The following is a 13,838-nucleotide window of genomic DNA, read 5'->3' as shown; positions in this document are numbered from 1 at the left end:
AATATTTAGTAGAGTTTGAAGGATTTCAGTAAATAGTGGGTATCCATATCACTATTATGAGGTAAAGAGGAAACATCACCATTGTTGAGAGTAGGATTCAAGGGTGAGTGCAGCTGCTCCAACAGCACCCTTGGCCCTGGTTTTATTCTCAGCCCTGAATCTTTTTTTTTTGTTTTTCAATTATTATTTTTTTAAAAAGAGAGAGAGAGAGACAGGGTCTCACCATGTTGCCCAGGTTGGTCTCGAAGTCCTGGACTCAAGCGATCCTCCCACTTCTGCCTCCCAAAGTGCTAAGATTACAGGCATGAGCCACCACACCTGGCCTCAGCCCTGAATCTTGTCTACTTCCTTTGCTTGCTTACTTCGTGCTGCCATTGCATTGCAGGCTCCCCATCCAAAAATGTAGCCCTCTGTAGGTCAGCAACTCCAGAGACTGTGGAATTCAGACGCAGTTTGTATGAGCCTCATCCCTGTATTAAATATGCACAAAAACACAAGGTACTTTTCTCTCCTCTTAAAATTAATAATGGCTTCATTTGTAAGATATTTTAAGTTATAAACATTCTGGAATAACGTTGTCAGAAAATCTTTGAAGCTTTTTGTTTGTGTGACTTTTTTCAGTTTTACTTTGTTTTTATAAAAGCTCATCTTACCTCCAACCTCCAAGGGATTTAGAAAGATAGTTTTACTGGTTATCTAATAACGTATGAAATTAAGGATGAAAGTGAAAGGTGCCCAGTTGATCATGTCAAAAAGCATTCGGTAGAGTAATCCCAATATTAGGACACTTAAGAATTAAAAGTAAGCTATTTCTGTAATGATCCTATCATTTCTTATTGTCCAAATCCAACATTCTTCCTAGAATTATTATCCAAATCTTGGGTTCTTCCTTGGAGCTCCCTTTGCATACATATACATATATGTTTTGTATATGAATATATCATATATAGCTATATACACATATACAATATACATATATTGCACATGTAGATATTTATATACACGTACTCGTAATACTATCTTTTCACGCTTTCTTCCTCTTATCCTGTAGTCCTCAGAGTGGTCCAACTTTGTCAATCCCCAGCGTTTCTTAACCTCAGAGGTAAATGCTGACAGTCCTTAAATATTTGAAATTAAATATTTCCTGGCCTCCTGCTTAAAGTTGTATGCAAATAGTGCTTATTTCTGTTTCTTCTCCAAATGTATTGATAAGTTTGGAGATTTTTTGGTTGGGATTGTTTTTTGTTTGATCTTTACAAATAGGGCTTTTAGTATTTTAGGTAATAAGTGGGGGTAGTGAAGATTTGTGATGGATGAGAAGTAGAATAAAGAGTTCTTGGTTTCTTTGCAGAACAATCTCTTTGTGATACTTTAAAATCAGTATACAACCTTCAAACACATGATTCTACTTAAAACTTTGAGAGAGTGGTGTTAGATACCATGGCTGTCTTGAAGATCACCATATTTTTCTTGGCACTAGGTGATGAGGCAAGTGTAGTTTCATTGTGCACAGAATGTACTATTGTTCATCCATTGCTAAAGATTAATAGACTTTAATAATTATTTACAGAAGTAGCTCTTAAGCAAATATAATATTCAGAGCCTTCCTAGCCCTTTTTGGGAGACTTGTACCCAATTTTAGCACAGTCTCTGGGTTCCCAAGGCCCCTACTCTAATGTTTAATGTTTTTCTTCTGGTTTTTCTCTGCATCACCTCACATCACTTCCTCTTCCTACTCCAATTCATTCTGCATGCACATGCATGTGTGTGCATGTGCACACACACACACACACACACACATTTGCTTTGTGCCTATTCCTGAACATTGAACTTTGAATCAGCTGACTTGGGTTCTACATTTAGATCTGCTAGTTACCATTTTATGGAAGTCTGTTTCTCTAAGACTCAGGTTTGGTTTGGTTTTTCTCAGTTCATATGGCCAAGAAAAGTGGGCAGAGGTTCCAGATATAGAATCAGATTAGTGGTTTACAGGAGTGAAATAACTATTACAGTTTAATTATGCAAAACTACTGGCTTGTTTTTAGTAGATAGATGTAGTAGTCAAATTCTAGGAGTTGGGGTGAAAATTATTTCCTAACAACTTCATAACAATTAAACCAAGTTAAAAATTAAACCAAGTGTCAGGCTGATTTCTGTCACACATACAGACATTTATTAAACAAACATTTGTTAGCAAACAGAGACAAGGTGATATACCTATTCTGTGAGTTTGATGAGGTCCCAGTTCACGGTCTTTTTAGGTTCTGCAATCATGATCTTGCATGAAAGATTCACTGGAAGCAGATGAATAATATTCCAGAGTTAGAATTCCATCACCCCTACAATAAGCATCCAGCAACCGTAAGTCCTTCAACTCATACACCATCCCTAATCGTCTGGCTTTTTACAACTCGTTCATGCAGGAATGAGAGTGTCTCTAAAATATTTTAGCCAGTCTTTGTATCTTGGAAATCATTAATTATATGAGAATCTGTTTGTCATGTCTATTGTGATGACTGACAAACCACTAATATTGACAATGAAAATTCACTTTTAACATATGTTATAGAATGATTTTTGCTATTAATAGAGATAAGAGTGACAGATGTACTTGTACCCACCTCTATAGGGGTCTGCCTGATGAGATCACTACCTGCCATCTTAGAATATGAATTTATGATTAGTGCAACTGACTGTACCTTGAGTGTAATTTAACCTAAGCCATACAAAATATACTGTCTATATTGAAGAATTTTGGGGTATACTGGCAGACATCATACTGATAATAATATCTACAAAGAACACATAAGGCACTTTCTCCCCTCCCCATGTGAAATTATATCCTTGTTTTACAGATGTAGAAAATAAAGGTCAGGCCAGGCACAATGGCTTACATCTATAATCCAGCATGTTAAGAGGTTGAGGCGGGAGGATTGTTTGAGCCCAGGAGTTCAAAGTTGCAGTGAACTATGATCATACCACTGCACTTCAGCCTGGGTGACAGAGCGAGACCCTATCTCAAAAAAAAAAGTAAGTAAATGAAATTCACAGAGAGGTTATGTCACAGGTTGAAAGCAGGGAAATGGTAGTAAAATTTGGATATAAGTCCAGACTATTTCTACCATACTAAGATGACCATAAATTCTGGTTTGCCTTTGACCAGATTTACATCATTTTCATGGTATCTATATTAGTCCATTTTCATGCTGTTGATAAAGACATACCCAATACTGTGAAGAAAAAGAGGTTTAATGGACTTACAGTTCCACATGGCTGGGGAGGCCTCACAGTAATGGCAGAAGGAAAGGAGGAGCAAGTCACATCCTACATGGATGGTGGCAGACAGAGAAAGAGGGCTTGTGCAGGGGAACTTCTCTGTTTAAAACTATCAGATCTCGTGAGACTTATTCACTATTGCAAGAACAGTATGAGAAAGACTAACCCCCGTGATTCAATTACCTCCTACTGGGTCTCTCCCACGACACATGGGAGTAGTGAGAGTTACAATTCTAGATGAGATTTGGGTGGGGACACAACCAAACCATATCAGTATCCTATCTGATTAGTGCCCCCTTTCATTTTCAAAACTGTCCCAATTTAAACAATAAATAATATGATCACCCAAACTATACTACATTGCCTCCAAAATCCAAGGACCTTCATCCCCCAACTATGTCAGACTCTATTAGACATATGAACAAGACACAGCAGTGTTCCTGTCCTGACCTCTTCTTGCTCCATCACACCATTTTGAATATGAGGAAGGAAAAAAACAGTACAATTAGGTGGCACAATCTAGGCAAAGAAAGTCCTGATTACAGGAAATATAAGTCTCTTCTATTACTTAGGAAGGTATAATGATGAATCACCAAAAAATTGGGCAGACTATCCTAAAATTTAATGAAGATTATAGGAGGAAAATTAAGAGCAATATTGAAATTAAGCTATGTTTTCAACCAACCATATTTGCCCAAGAACATTCATATTGACTAAATTTGGTGTCTGTTTCCATTTATACTTACCCTAGAACACTAGAGGGGAAAATAGTTTTGCACCCAAATTTTACCATGTGTAGGTATAATATAAAAGTCACACTTGTGTGATAAAATTAGATTTATTAGTCAATTGTGGGAACTAGCTGAAAAGCACTTCTCTTGTTTGCACTGACAGTTTACTCAAAGAGCATTCCTTTTTCAGGCAAATCCAAAATCCCTTATCACTGCCATGACCTTTTCCTGAAATTATAAAGACAGCTGTCCATGACTGTGTATGGGTTGGGAAATACTGGCCTTTTCTCAGCTGAGGGTTCACCATGGCAGAAACATGCTGCCCTGTGACCCAGTCGTGAGCAGGCCTTCAGAACTAAGAAGTGCTATTGTGTAGGCAAAAGCAGCCCTCTGTCTGCATCATCCCATGACTGGTTATCTATACTGTGTTTATGCCGGTCAGAGACTACTGCTCCATTGTTTTCCATGCCCCTCCTCTCTGATGGTTACTATTCTTTGAAATAATAAGGTTAAGCTGCACCAAGGTTAAGCTGCACCCACTGATGTTTTGCCACCTCTGACATTGCCTGAGGTCTTGCCAGTGATAGGCTGTCACAGTGATTGGCAGCAATGGCAGAGTAAGAACATCTGAAGAGGTCAGCATGGCCAGCTAGACAACCTGAAATTCTCTGATTAAAGTTAATTCCGATCCAGGCATGGTGGCTCACACCTGTAATCCCAAAACTTTGGGAGGCCAAGGCAGGCGGATCACCTAAGGTCAGGAGTTCAAGACCAGCCTGACCAACACGGCGAAACCCCATCTCTACTAAAAAAGACAAAAACTAGCCGGACGAGGTGGCGGGCGCCTGTAGTCCGGAGGCGCTCAGGAGGAGGCAGGAGAATGGCGTAAACCCGGGAGGCGGAGCTTGCAGTGAGCTGAGACCCGGCCACTGCACTCCAGCCTGGGCGACAGAGCGAGACTCCGTCTCAAAAAAAAATGAATATATATATATATTAGCTGGGCCTGGTGGCACATGCCTGTAGTCCCAGCTACTTGGGAGGCTGAGGCAGGAGGATCACTGAGTCCGGGAGACAGGTTACAGTGAGCCGAGATCGCGTCACTGCACTCCAGCCTGGCAACAGAGTGAGACTCCATCTCAAAAAAAAAAAAAAAAAGCTTCAGCATGTAGATCAGTAGCCTGTTAGAAGACATACCACAATTTATAATAAAATGTATTTAACACTTATGTCTTGATAATACCCACAGGGCATCTGTGGTGTCATGGATAAGGAGGGGGTCATGGGAATGTTTTGAGCTGGGAAGATAGGATAGTTGTCTTTATTGCATTTTCAAAATAAGAAAGTTCCATTCCTTCTGTCTTTTTTTTTTTTTTTTTTTCCTTTACAACGGAGTTAAACTCCGTTGTCCAGGCTGGAGTGCAGTGGTGCGATCTCAGCTCACTGCAACGTGCATCTCCCAGGTTCAAGCAATTCTCCTGCCTCAGCCTCCCGAGTAGCTGGATTACAGGCCCCCACCACCATGCCTGGCTAATTTTTGTATTGTTAGTTGAGACGGGGTTTTGCCATGTTGGCCATGCTGGTCTTGAACTCCTAACCTCAGGTGATCCACCCACCTTGGACTCCCAAAGTGCTGGGATTACAGGCGTAAGCCTCCGTGCCCAGCCCATTATTTCATAACCTAATAAATGAGCATCACTTGCGCATAACCTTCTTCTTATTAAAGTGTTAAGAAAATGGTGGCTAGTGTCTAATTAGTCCTAACAGCATTCTGGTTGCTTTATATGTATACTCTTTATTCTCATTTTCTAACAATTCTCTGGAGTAAATTCTAGTATGATTTGCATTTCCCAGATGAAGAAATTGAGGCAGCTAGAGGCCCTCAGGCTCCCAGTCATTAAGTTGTACAGCCAAGTTTAAAACCCCTGCCGTCTGGCCACAGACACAGCATTCCACCAGCCAATGTCCTGCCTCACAAATAACTTTCTAAGATGGATTAGCATGCTCCCTACCACCTTGTTGTCTCAAACAAAATCTGTAATGTATTTAAATATTCAATACGCCACACTTGCATTGGAAAACATTATACAGACTTTATACCACTTGTAACAACATTTGACCTATAAGATGAATTGAACTTTTTAAGTAATTTCTTCCACTTGAAATCCTCTCACTACTGCTTTCTGACAAACAGGCTTTTTTTTTCTTGAGATGGAGCCTCGCTGTCACCCAGGCTGGAGTGCAGTGGCGCAACCTCAGCTCACTGCAACCTCCACCCCTGGGTTCAAGTGATTCTCCTGCCTCAGCCTCCCAAGTAGCTGAGACTACAGGCCCCCACCACCATGCCCGCTTAATTTTTGTATTTTTAGTAGGGACAGGTTTCACCACGGTGGCCAGGCTGGTCTTGAACTCCTGGCCTCAGGGATTAGCCTGCCTTGGTTTCCCACAGTGCTGGGATTAACAGGCGTGAGCCACGCTTGCCCAGCCCAATGTTTCTCAATTTTCTGAAAATACTGTTAAATTTGAATCCTTAATGAAATCTGTGCCTAGCATAGCACCTTATGCAGTAGGTACTTAATAAATACACAACTGTGTGTGCATTTGAAAATAAGCTCCCTTACATTGTTCTCAATAGATGTTCTCTATTGTCTTCATCATATTAGATCTGCCTGTACCTTCTTTCATTAATTTAGTAATTCAACAAACATTTGTGCAGAAGTAGTAGTCTGGGTTGCTGCCTTTATTTCTCTATACAGGCGTCTCCAACCCCCGGCTGGTACTGGTACCCATCAGTGGCCTGTTAGGAACTGGGCTGCAGAGCAGGAGGTGAGCAGAGGGTGAGCTAGCTCTTACCACCTGAGCTCCCCCTCCTGTCAGATCAGCAGCAGAATTAGATTCTCACAAAAGCACAAATTCTATTGTGAAACTGCACATGTGAGGGATCTATGTTGCACACTCCTTATGAGATTCTAATGCCTGGTGATCTGAGTTGGAATAGTTTCATTCTGAAACCATCATACCCTTCTCCTGCCCCATCCGTGGAAAAAAAATGTCTTCCACAAAATCAAAAGGTGTCCAAATCTTGGGGACTGCTGCTATAAGTTGGCAATTGGTTAAATGGTGGTGCCACTCACCAAAATGGAAACCATAGGATAAGGGACTATTGGGAAGAGGGGGATAGGTAACGTTAGTTGGAACATGATGAGTTTGAGGTGCATGCTTGACATTCTAGTGAAGGAATAAAGTAAACAGTTGGACATGTGGGTCTGGAGATCATGAGAGAGATGTAGGCTTTTAAATATAAAAGATTTGAGAGCCATCAAGCACCGTTGGTGGTAGTTAAAAGTTATGGAAAAGTGATTCTGAACCTGAGGGGTAAGAACCCTTAGGAGGTCTACCAGTTGCTTCAGGATGTCCATGTAACCCTAAAATTAAATGGAACATACCCTCCCCGCAAGAAGACTGATGAATTTTATCACATTCTCCAGGAGGTTCATGTCTTCAGAAAAAAGGCTCAGAATAAGCATGAAAATACATGTTTCAGGGAGAATCACTGGGGATCTCTAACATTTAAGAAATGGAAGAAGAGTGATGAAGAAGACCGCAAAGTTTGGAAGCAAAACAGGGAAAAGAGTCTCAGAAGTCAAAGGAGGAGATATTTTCAAGGAGACAGTGGCCAGTAGTGTCCCGTGCTACAGTAAGGTCAAACAAGATAAGAACAGAATTCTCTATCTTACTTGCACATTCCTCAGGGTAGGTTCTGTATGCAACAGGCACTCAGTTCATGTTTAATGGACTAAAAAAGTATGTCCTTTAAATCATTTGAGAGGAGTGAAGTAAAAAGTTGAAATCAATAAAATGATAAGCTCATGGCAAGTTTAATTAGGTTTGCCTTTACATTAGCAAATGAAACACACATGAAATTAGATAGGTTCACTTTATTAGGTTATTTTATGAAGTTGTGTAAATTGGTGAACTGAATCTCTCAAATACTTACATCCAACTTTATTCACAGGTAATATAAGAAGTCACTTCCATGGAGTAACTGAAAAGATATCTATCTCCTTATACTTTACTATCCCTCCTACTGCTATATTACAGTGCCTAAAAGACCAATCATTCTAGAAGAAGGGCTTGTCACCTGGATTATGTTACCTCGGAAGTGGGCCACATTGACTGGCTAATGTTTGCATAAATATTATTAACCCACTATGATCTCGGATTGTTAGCTCAAGAATAATATAATGCCTTTTTATTTGTGATGCTTTTAAGTTTAAAAAGAAGATTTTATAAATACTTTATTGTATTATTTAATACTCACAATGCCCCCCAAAGAAACAAGTAGTCAAAGGAATCTTTTAAGGGAGAAAAAAAAGCACCTAAGTCTTTTAAGGAGATGGTCTCTGAGATAGATAGATAGATAGATAGATAGATAGATAGATAGATAGATGATAGATAGATAGATAGATAGATAGATAGATAGATAGCTGGAGAGATAGTTAATAAACAGAGGTTTTGAGGATAATAGTACAAATGATAATGATGATGATGCTCTTAGTTATGATACAAGCGAAAGTATGGGAAGAAAAAGACCCCACAAACAATGGTTTATACGAAAGAGAAGGTATTTTTCTCCCAGACAGTATTCAGAAGCAGGTGCATGATTCAGACCTGAAAGGCAATTTTCCTCCACAGTTATCTAGGAACACAGGTTGCTGTTCTATCCCCAATAGGCATCTCCATGGTAGACACTGGTTCACCAGCATCACATAAACCTTCCAGCCTGCTTGAAAGTGATAACAGAAAGAGGAAGGCAAGCAAGTTCCTTTAAGGAGGATGTGACCTGGAAGTTGACCACCTCTTTGCTCATATCTTATTGGAAAGTACTCAATAAATTGGTCACATCTAGTGCAAGCAAGGTTGAGATTTTTATTCTCTAAGTAGGTAGCCATTTGCCCAGCTTAAACTCAGGGATTCTATAACTAGAAATGAGAAGAAGATAACAAATACTGGGAGACGCTTGGCAGTCTGTGCCAAACCCTTGCTTTGGTGTTTTATAGACATCATTACAGTAATGGTGCAAATACGAAATTTTGATATGTTTATAGATTTCTAAAAAGGGTTAACTGTGGAAAATCAGTCTCATTTTAATTTTGCTTATTATATATAGTCTGTCTATTGAATCCCTTAATACCAAAGTATTAATAGTAAAGAAATAGTGGGATCTCTTTGGAGAGGTATTTAAAAACCTCATTATTTTGACTGAGCCTTGGGGAAATTTTACAGTTGCAAAGGCAGCCCGGTTTATCTTTATGACTTTCCTTATCTTTTCTCCTCTGTAGAAGATGTGTAGAGATAATATGTTACTGGAAATGGTGCAAGGCAGCTTCCCTGGAGAGTACTTAAATCCTGTGGTGATGAGAGATACAGCTAGTAAACAATGAAAGCTATAATATCAGTAATTGCAGTAGCTCCTGGAATAAAAGAAGAATTAAATATAACAGGGTTAGCATAAAAGTACTAGAGGGCTGTTTTTCACAGTTCCACTTTTGGAGAGGTGGAACCTGTTAGAAGTTGATAAGAAAATTTAGTGGTTTGCAAAATTATGTATAGAAGTTGATAAGAAAATTTAGTGGTTTGCAAAATTATGTAATTTACTTACTATTGGGTTTTGGTGAGAAAGCAGGGAAATTATGATAGATGTCGCCCAAGGAAGTAAGAATGTAATAACAGTTAAACAGAAGTGTTTTTCCATCACTTCCATTCCTCCAGGATGCTAGGGAACCTGGATTTAACAAACTGCTTTTTGTGCGTTTATGAAGGGTTTTTTTCTTTCTTTCTTTTTCTTTTTTTCCTTTTTTTTTGTTTTTTGTTTTGTTTTGTTTTGAAACAGAGTCTTGCTCTGTTGCCCAGGCTGGAATGCAGTGGCACAATCTCGGCTCACTGCAACCTCCACCTCCCGGGTTGAAGTGATTCTTGTGTCTCAGCCAACTAAGTAGCTGGGGATTATAGGCATGCACCACCAAGCCTGGCTAATTTGTGTATTTTAGTAGAGATGGAGTTTCCCCATGCTGGCCAGGCTGGTTTTGAACTCCTGGGCTCAAGTGATCCTCCTGCCTTGGCCTCCCAAAGTACTGGGATTACAGGCATGAGCCACTGCACCTGATCTGTTATTAGTGATTTTATTAATGGTATTGATATAGGATTTAAAAAGAAATTATTTAGGCAGATAGTGAGGGTAAGGAAGTCCTCAGTAAGGTTTCCTTTTAATGAAAAGCAGCCCCCAAATCATTTTCTTTTCTAACAAACAGCAGCCTGTAAAATGGAGTTGTAGACATAGACAAGCAAGCCGGACGCTTGCACAGGTGAATGCCGGCAGCTGTGCCAATAGGAAAAGGCTATCTGGGACTAGGCATGTTCAAAATGGCGGCTCCATCTTCCCTACTTTATGCCAGACACATGTACAATAAGGAGCAAATGAGATGGCACTCGCCAAGTGGAACGTTCATTTGCATAATAAGATTAGGGTGGGGCAACCAGCCTTCCCTGCCATCCTGTGTAAACATCACACCTGGTGGAACCAATCTGTGGGCCCTACATAAATCAGGCACCGCATCTTCAAGCCTGCCTATAAAGTCTGCTGCAGTCTGCCGCAGGACAGCCTTTCCCTTTTGGATGCCCCTTTCTCTCGCCAGAAGAGAGAGCTGCTCTCCTGTTTCTTTCTTTCGCCTATTAAGCACCTGCTCCTACACACATTCTTTGTGTGTCCGTGTCCTTAATCTTGGTGTGAGACAACAAACCAGGGATATTTACCCCAGATAACGATGCCACTTCAGTATGTTCTAGAACTGTGCTGTCCAACGCAGTAGCCACTAGCCACATGTGGCAGTTGAGCGCTTGAAATGTAGTTAATTCCTAAGTGTAAATAGACTTTTAGATTTTCTTCAAGGTACTGGATTTCAAAGACTTGTTATGAAAAAATAATGTAATGTAATGAGTTTTAACATTGATTACATGTTTAAATGATACTATTTTAGATGTATTGAGTTAAATAAAATATATGACAAACACTAATTTTACCAGTTTCTTTTCACTTCTTTTAATGTGGCTACTGGAAAATTTTATATTACATTGTGACTAATTTCTCTTGGACAGTGCTGACTTAAAAGTTAAGTAAGAGAATGAACAGGTGATCTCTTTTCCCATCTTTTGACCTATTCTAAGAACAAAGGTTATAGAGGTTTTTTTTGTTTTTGTTTGTTGTTTTTGTTTATTGTGGGTTTTGTTGTTTTTGAGACAGGGTTGCACTCTGTCACCCAGGCTGTTGTGCAATGGCAAGATCACAGCCCACTGCAACCTTAGCCTCCTGGACTCAAGTGATCCTCCCACTTCAGCCTCCTGAGTAGCTGAGACTACAGAAGCATGCTACCATGCCTGACTAATTTGTTTTGTCATTTTTTTTTTTTTTTTTTTGTAGAGATGAGGTCTTGCTTTGTTGCCTAGGTTGGTCTTGAACTTCTGGCCTAAAGCTATCCTCCCACCTCTGCCTTCCAAAGTGCTAGGATTACAGACGTGAGTTTTAAACCAACAGCCTCTCTACCTGAAGTTCCCACACACACCAAGTCAATGCAGGATCACTGATACTGTATCCCAGGTTCGTCAGCCTTGGGCTGAACAATTTCTAATGATGGATGTCTTGCTACTTTGCATGATGATCCTTTCATTTCTGGACAATTCCAACTCAGAAAGCCCTTCCTGTCATACTGGGAAAAAATTTGGCTCTTTGTAATTTCGACTTCTAAGATTTTTTCCTCTAGCCTAATTAAAATATCTAATCCTTGCCATATGTCTTTCTGTTTAATTCCATTTAAAAAGTGCAAGGTAATATGTAAGGATCTATCAACAACTATCAGCCTCTTCCATCTTCACCAGCTCTAACCTACTCATCCCCAGGGCAAACAAATAATCCCTTTTCTCTTTTATTTGACACATCCTCACTTGTCATTAGGGTTTGTTTTTGTTTTTGTTTTTGTTTTTTAAATCAGAATATTCATTTTCCAAAATTCTGCAGATACAAGTTTGTGGAAGAAAGCAAGAGTCATGATAAGGTGAAAATATTCAGTAAGGAACTGACCTCTAAAAAGTTAGTCTGCGCTCAAACATTACTTTCAATTCAACACCAGTGTCTAGGACATAATAGATTCTCTCAAGAGTGATTTAAATATCAAAGGATTGAGAAGCGCCATGGGAAAATTGATGAAGCCCTTTAAAAAATGATTTTTATGATAGCATAGCAAAATTGAAATGACGTGAATTATCTCATAATACTTTCAAAAATTTTGTCAGGAAAGGTTTTGGCAAACAAAACGGCAGCACGTTTGTGTGATAGGCTGAAAAACATGGCCTCCATCAAAAGTTGGAGTCTTGGCCAGGCACAGTGGCTCATGCCCGTAATCCCAACACTTTGGGAGGCCGAGGCAGGTGGATCACTTGAAGTCAGGAGTTTGAGACCAGGCTGGGCAACATGGTGAAAACCCATCTCTACCAAAAATACAAAAATTAGCTGAGCACGGTGGTGCACGCCTGTAATCCAGCTGCTCAGGAGGCTGAGGCAGGAGAATCTCTTGAACCCAGGAGGCAGAGGTTGCAATGAGCTGAGATCTCACCACTGCACTCCAGCCTGGGCAACAGAGAGATACTCTGTCTCAAAAAAAAAAAAAAAAAAAAAAAAAAACTGGAGTCTCTTGGTCACCCTTTGAATCTGGTGTGGTCTTATGATTGTTTTGGCCGATAGAATGTGATGAAAATGACAACGTATAAGTCCAGAGTTCTGGCCTCAGGATCCCTTGCAGCTTTCCCTTTTGGGCTCTTGGAATGCTCCTGCTATGGTCAAGGAAGCCTAAGCTATTCTAATGGATGGTGGGCGACTACATGGAAAGAATGGTCCAGCTGAAAAATAGCACCAACATCCTAGACCTGTGAGTGAGGCCACCTGAGACTCTCCAACCCGTTAAGCTGCCAGTTGGTTGCAGTCACATGGTTGACCCCCAATTATGAGAAATGAAAAAGTTGTTATTTTGCACCATTACGTTTTGGGGTAGTTGGATATGTAGCAGTAGATAACTTTGAGAACTGGATTCAGCTCTTTGTTCATTCTAAGATTAGTGCACAAGTGAAATGAAAGCCAACATTTTCATTTTTTCATAATCAACTTCCTTCTGCTGTTGTCTCTATGACCTCTGTCCTGTGTCACCCTCTTAGACACTCTAACCACATGGCCTCCTTTCTGTGCCTTAAACATGTGAAGGTCAGTCCTGCCTTCGGGACTTTATTCTAGTTTTTCCCTCTGCCTAGAATGTTCTTACCTAGGATATTCACTTTGCTAATTTCCTCACCTCTACAAAGTCATTACCTCTGCAGGAGACTTGACCCCACTAGGACATTATTAACCTATGTGTTTATCTCTCAAACTTTAGTTTTTATGCTTGATATTGTAAACAAAAAATAAAATTATAAGGCCTCCCAACCATCTGAATGGGCAGCCAGGACTCTTAAAATTTAACCTGAGAGTCTGTTTCAGGCCATGATGAAAAGTGGGGGGTCAAACATGCCTCATTATACTCTCTGGCATTAACTCAATACAGATTTCAAGTCTGATAGTAAACATTTTGAAATCTATTCTCTCTGAAGCCTGCTAGCTAAAAGCTTCATCTGCATGATAAAACTTTGGTCTCCACAACCTCTTATCTTAACCCAGATATTCCTTTCTGTTTGATCTCGGGTCTTATAGACAAACTCAACCAATTGTCAACCAGAAAATGTTTAAATTTACCT

This window comes from Papio anubis, chromosome 1 (assembly GCF_008728515.1).
Source record: "Papio anubis isolate 15944 chromosome 1, Panubis1.0, whole genome shotgun sequence".
Classification (NCBI taxonomy): domain Eukaryota; kingdom Metazoa; phylum Chordata; class Mammalia; order Primates; family Cercopithecidae; genus Papio; species Papio anubis.
The sequence above is the reverse complement of the archived record's forward strand: the minus strand, read 5'-3'. Positions refer to the sequence as shown.